General features: G+C 41.7%; 1 protein-coding gene across 1 annotated transcript in view; it reads left to right on the top strand.

Annotated features, from left to right (window-relative positions):
- The first annotated feature begins 440 nt into the window (after window positions 1–440).
- LOC102019525 (melanoma-associated antigen B3-like) overlaps window positions 441–6,477 on the top strand; it is an 8,194-nt gene continuing 2,157 nt past the window's right edge. The window contains exons 1-2 of the mRNA XM_005410136.1: window positions 441–519; window positions 2,227–2,305. The gene's annotated coding sequence lies outside the window, so the exon portion shown is untranslated. The remainder of the gene's footprint in view (window positions 520–2,226; window positions 2,306–6,477) is intronic.

A 6,477-nucleotide genomic window follows, 5' to 3' on the forward strand; every position in this document is an offset into this window, starting at 1 on the left:
AGCAGAAAGATCCTCACAGCGAAGCCTTCCCACTGTTTCCACGTGGTGGTCTTAGAATACAGAGTACCGGCCTGTGATGGGCACGGTCCTAGTTGACACAAGAAAGGTTTCGGATCAAACTATGTTCAAAGTGCAGACCCTGCCTAATACAGAGCTGACCTGTGCCCAAATATGGAGGCTCGTAAAGTCCCGCCCCTGCTCTGCCTCTTTTGATGTTGGGGTAGAGGGAGCCCGCGGGTATGCATGGCTTTCTTCAGTGACGGAGGGAAATATGGACTTGGATTAGAGGGTTTGTGACTCACCAGTGTGGAAGGAGGAATCCCAGACTCCGCTGCATATCAAGGCGGGGACATAAGGAGTGCTGACTCCAGAACAGTGCGGTCCCTTTAAGGACTTTCCCCTGATGATAGCCCCGGAGACCCTGGACATGAGTGCCCGGATGTGGATCATCTTCACTTCCGTGATCAACCGCTGGTCCGGACTGTGAGCCACGAGGCGTCCGGCATTGTGCACCTCAAGGTAAATTTCTAGGATTTGTCTGGGGTCAAATTAGGGTTCTTACATGTGGATTGAAGAGATTCTTCCTCTTAAGGTCAAAGCGTGTCCAGCGTGGGTTTGGAGTAGTTTGCAAGTAAACCCCGAAACTCGGAGGTAGAGGCGGGAGGATGCCGATTTCGATATCAATCTGAAAAATTAGCGATTTTGTGAGAGACTGTTTCAGAATCCAAAAGAAAGGCTGTGGATGAAGCTCCGTGCCAAGACCCTTTGTTCGGATCCACTAAGTGGACAAAGAAACGGCGGGAGTGCGCGCTCTCGCTCACGTGGGGTGGGGGTGGGGTGGAGCGGGTGAGTCGGCGGCGCGAGCAGCCTCTCTTGCACAGGTAGTTTTATGGGATGGGGATTTTCCTAGAAAGACCCAGAAAGAGGTCCTTGCTTTTAGGAAGCAGCTGTGACTCAGCCTGTAAGAATGACCTGGGCCGTATCTTTTTTTTTCTTTTTTCTTCCTATTAGCTTTTTTTTTTTCACCAACGTGGGAACTGAATCCAGGGGGCTGTCCTGGATTCCGTTCTCAGAACACTTATTTTGTATTTTAACACAGAGTCTCACTGGTTCTCTACATTGGCATGAATAGAAATTGCATTTGCCAAAAGGAATTCAGGCCTATACCTGAGCCCCACGTCCTTTGTTAGCAGTTGGAGGGTCATGGTAGAGACTGAGATGCCTTCTCCTTAATGCCCAGTTGTTCTCAGGAAGAGGATGTTCTTGTCCTAGTAATCTAGGCCTCATTAAACTTGGGTACCCAGCACATGGGAAGAGGAACAGTGTGACACTTAATGATGAGAAAAACTGCACCAGAAAAAGGAGAGAATATGTGAGTCTTGGACATGATGGCACATTGAGGCAACCACTATTAACAGGACACTCTCAGTCCTAGAAAGCACCGTTAGGGGCTGTCAGGTTGGCATGTTCTTTCTCTGTCTCCCCTTGCTTCCCGCCCTGTGTGTGCACTTGTTTTATTTTGTTATTTGCAGGCTTAAGGATTTAAACCAGATCCTAGGCCACTTTTTTTTTTTTTTTTTTGAGACAGGGTGTCCCTAAATTTCAGAATGATTCTGTAGTTCTAGAACTTGCAGTCCTTCTGTGTCAATCTCTTCACTTTGGGTTCTGAAAGGAGGTAGCATTTTAGGCTAACAGTGTAACCACCAGGAACAGAATTGGTGCCAAGCCTTATATGGAGCCAAATTATAGGACTTCCCGAGGACTGAGTGCAAGACAGAATGAACACACTGAATTTTCCCTACTGTTGTTTGGCAGGGCAGTAGATTGAAGATTTCTTTAAGTTTCTTTTGTAGGTACTTAGCGATTTTGAATTGTCAGTTTCAGAGTTGCAATACGAAGTGGCTCAGGTACTGCAGGAGTGGCTGTGATTATCTGAAAAACAGATGATATCAAATAACAGAAGGCAGGAGATCTCACTGCCAGGAGGCCAACATTGCTGTCATCTCAGTTAGATCAAGGTGGGAATAAAAGGGTGCAGACTAAGAAGCACCCTATGTGTTTATAAGATCGTCTGAGATTCTTACAGGACAGAATGCCCAAGGGAACAGATACCTGTGCATTCCTACAACAGTGCCCTCACGGAATCCAGTAGAGAAGCCATGTTTAAAATCACAATCGTATTTTCCTTTTGCAGATTCTCATCGTGTCTCATTGTCCCCACTCCAGGTAACCCAATCTCCTGGCATCACACCCACATTCCTGCTGCTGTTTCTGACCATAGCTGCTGTGCTCGGTGGATAAAAGGGTAAGCTCTGCACTCAGGAGAAACCCCTCAGGGCCCAAGAGGAGACCCTAGTTCTCAAAGATGCTCGCACCGCTTCCTTCCAAGTTTTCCAGCGCTGTAGTGATGTGGCCTAAACCAGCACTCACGGTGAACCTTGCCATCTCATCTCTTGCTTTACATTCCCTCTGCCTACCCCAGTCCCACGTGAGCATACATAGGCCCACCCTGTCCTGTCCACACATCTAGTCTCTATTTTCAGCACAGGTGTGGCTCCGCTGTCTTTAACTCACAGTCCTCCTGAATCTTCTCACAAGCTGCTTCTTCTGGATGACCCCATCCATGGCTGTCTGCCCTTTCTTGCCCTGTTTCAAACTCTCCTGAGGGATAGTGATCTCTGCATCTCCTGCTACCTAGTACCTTTCTTGAGTGTGAAACCTTGGGGGAGTTTCTGGTTTTTATTAACTGTGTTTTTCTTCTTTTGGGAATCTTAGTTCATACCCACGTGTGCATTTCTTCAACATGTGCAAGCAGCCTACCTTGCTCTACTTTCATCTGTTGTCTTTTCCCACATGTCATACTATCCTCCTCGGTCATGTTCACCCACTTTTCTGCATTTCATCCAAATCAGCTAGCGTTTTGTAGCTTCTTTCCCTTTAATATGATACACTTGAGATGTTCTGATATGAGTTCTTGCTTCAAAGAACAGAGGAAAATAATTTGTGTCTGTATTTGCAGTGCCACTTGCAGTCACCCTATGTTCACATTAAATGATTTGTTCTCAAGGCCTGGCATGTGTGAGCTCGTCTGATGAGCAGGTTTTCAGGTAATGGGAACAATCTGGCCAAACCTATTGGAGCAGGGAATAGTCTGATAGAGGAGGCGCTGGAGTATACTTCTATTTCTCCTCTCTCAGTTTTGGGACTATTTTATGAAAAATTTTATTTCAACATTTGTTTTTTAACATTTTTCTGGTTGTAGAGATTGAATCTCAGAAGTTACCTCACCTTACCTTTTAAATTAAAAAAATTTACATAGGTTCTGGCTAAGTTGGCCAGGCCAGCCTTGAAGTTACTTGCTTAGCCTCCAGAGTTCCTCACACCTTCTAAAATATTTGTGTAGTAATCTCCATTTGTGGTGAATCCTTTCAGGGTTTATGTATTTAAGAACTTCACATCACCCTTGTATTTGGAGATATATTCACTGGATTCTGAATTCAATATCAAACTTCCATCTCATTCAGTAATTTATGGTTATTAATATGATATTTTATCTTGTATTGCTTTTTGATGAAGAAACTACTGTCATTTTTAACTTTGTTCCTCTTAAGTGTCTTTTGTCTACATTTTCTGCAGATTTTTTTATAGACACTGAGCAATTCGATTACAAGGTATCTTGGACTTTTCCTTACTTTTTTTGTGCTTTAGATCACTTTTAGCATCTTGGAGGTATGAGTTTATATTTATCATTCAGAGCCTGGCCTGGTGGTACATGCGTGTAATCCCAGTACTTGGGAGGCTGAGGCAGGAGTATCCTTGCCTGTTCGAGGCCAGCCTGGGCTATAAAGTGAGCTCAAGGCTAACCTCTCGCTGAACTGCACAGCGAGACCCTGTCTCAAAAAACGACAAAAAATTAAATAAAAAAAATATAATATATTATTCATTCAATTTAAGGTAAAAATGATTTTTCCCCTTATCTCAGTGATCACTGTCATGCTTTCATGTATCCTTAATGTCTTGTATCCTTAATGTCTTAAACTCTTTCTTTTGTGTATTTGACCTATTTTTATTACTGCTGTACTTTCTGGTGAGACACAAGACTTGGTCTCGCTTATTGCATCTGGACTGGAAGAAGTTCTTATATTGTTTTTTTTTTTTTTTTTTGGTTTTTCTCCGGTACCGGGAACCGAACTCACGACCTTGCGCTTGCCAGGCAGGCGCTTTTGCCGCTGAGCTAAATCCCCAGCCCCCGAAGTTCTTATAGAGCAAGACTTTCAGATAAAGTATATTATTGATCTTTATAACTTTGTAAAGTTTAGTTTATGTTTTGGTTATAGAATAGAAAGAAAGTACATAGCAATATTGTAAAGATTGGGGGCTGGGGATTTAGCTCAGCGGCAAAGCGCCTGCCTGGCAAGCGAAAGGTCGTGAGTTCAGTTCCCGGTACCGGAGAAAAACCAAAAAAAAAAAAAAAAAAATATTGTAAAGATTAATCCATTCGTGAAAAGTATCATTCGGAAGCTCATTTTTGTTCCTATGCCAGTGGTTCAGGCCCTTGTCTTATCTCCTACAGTCCTTTCCTATTTTCATATTTTCAGAATGTCTCTATTTCATCCATATAACAGGTGGCAAACAGTAGGAAGGCTAACCTCACTAAACTGGAGACTGGATATGAAACTGTCATTAACTTAGCAACTTAAGGCTCCTTGGGTGTGGATATAGAAGAACTTGCCAAATCTAAGCTCAGTGGCTCCACATAATTATTTCCTACCAATGAAGTCACCTACCGGTACACTCCTCAGTCTTTCAAATGTTTGTCATCTTTTAGAGGTAGAAGGAAGGAAATAATTAGGTCTAGTGTTCTTCGAATCCTGCACTCTTTTTATTTTATTCTGTGGAACCGATGGTCAAGCCCTTAAGATAATAGTAAAATAATGTAAGATGTATTGTCTCACATCAGGTTCCTACCAAACCTTTTTGTTCAGTGATGTCATACAAATGATATATACAGTGTCATACAAATGATATATACACTGTCATACAAATGATACAGTGATATATACAAATATATATATATATATATAGGGTTTTTTCCGGTACCAGGAATCGAACTCAAGACCTTGTGCTTGCCAGGCAGGCACTGTGCCACTGAGCTAAACCCCCAGCCCCCCATACAAATATACTGTGCCAAACAAGATTTAATAATATAAAATACACTTCAAATGATGTCTTCTTACATCTTAGTGGTGTATGCCCTTTGCTTTTCTAATATTTCTGACAAGATTACCAAGTTATTCAAATATGGAGCATGTAATGGAATTTATGTATTTTTTCTAGAAAAATTTTGATGTTCTTCTTAAGTAGTTGTTAAAACTTGTTAACCAAATGGCACACCTCATAATGTGAAATGAAAAGAAATATATGTTATATAATTCTTTCTTCTAAGTAATTTCTTTTTTTTTTTCTGTTAGAGACAGTCTCGCTATGCAGTTCAGCCTGGCCTTGAGCTCACTGTGCAGCCCAGGCTGGTCTTGAACTCACAACCATCCTCCTGCATTAGCACTGGCCCCTTTCCCCAGTGCTGGGACTACAGGCATGCACCACCATGTCCAGCTTCTAAGTACTTTCCAAATGAGTACTGTCCATTCCAGAAATGTATATTCAGTACACATGTGTAAACTTTCTTTGAGTTTAGAAACTAAGCATTTGGTAAAAAAGATTAAACATTAATTTAACTACTGTCTTTAACTGAGAGTCCTTCATATATACAAAATAATGTTCTAGATCTTAGAGTACCCAATATTGAGATCACAAGTGATGGGCTTATTAAAAACTTGAAGTATACCTGGTTTGACCCTAAATATACTGTAAGGCTAAAAAGTATATTTCTTGTTTCAGAATTTTCATTAAAAAGTTAGATGTCTAAAATATGTCCTAAATAAGAAAAGTCGTAAAATCATTCATGTTTCTCTCTTTATAATGTCGTTACTAGATAGTTTAAGATTGTAAGTGTAGTTCACAGGATACGTTCCTTAGAAGTTTCTGGCCTAGAAATAGTTTATCTCTCAAAATGTAGGCTAATTTCTCTCAACTAACAGTAAGACACTAAGGTTTTTAGTGTCATATATAATTACCCCTACATATCTGGCACTACTAAACAATAAATAACAAACTACTAGCAGATGGGCGGGTCAGAGATTTGAGTGAGAGCAAGGGGAACCATGAACTGTAAGACAGGGGTCCCCATACATATTTGCACTTCTCTGGGCCCCAGAAATACCAAGAAAATCTGTCAGTCTCTGTTGCCTCTTTTCACTCAAGTCGCAGGATGGTTGCACAAACTGTCTGCTCCAGATATGCAGACAGATGTCTCAGATCCTTGAACAGTCTCTGTGATGTCCTTAAAATGGACCAGTGGAACTACTCCCCCTTCAAAAAGGGAGAAAGGATAGAGAGCTGCCCAGGTCTTGTACCCCT

The sequence above is a fragment of the Chinchilla lanigera genome, unplaced genomic scaffold (assembly GCF_000276665.1).
Source record: "Chinchilla lanigera isolate Chin_1 unplaced genomic scaffold, ChiLan1.0 scaffold00130, whole genome shotgun sequence".
Classification (NCBI taxonomy): domain Eukaryota; kingdom Metazoa; phylum Chordata; class Mammalia; order Rodentia; family Chinchillidae; genus Chinchilla; species Chinchilla lanigera.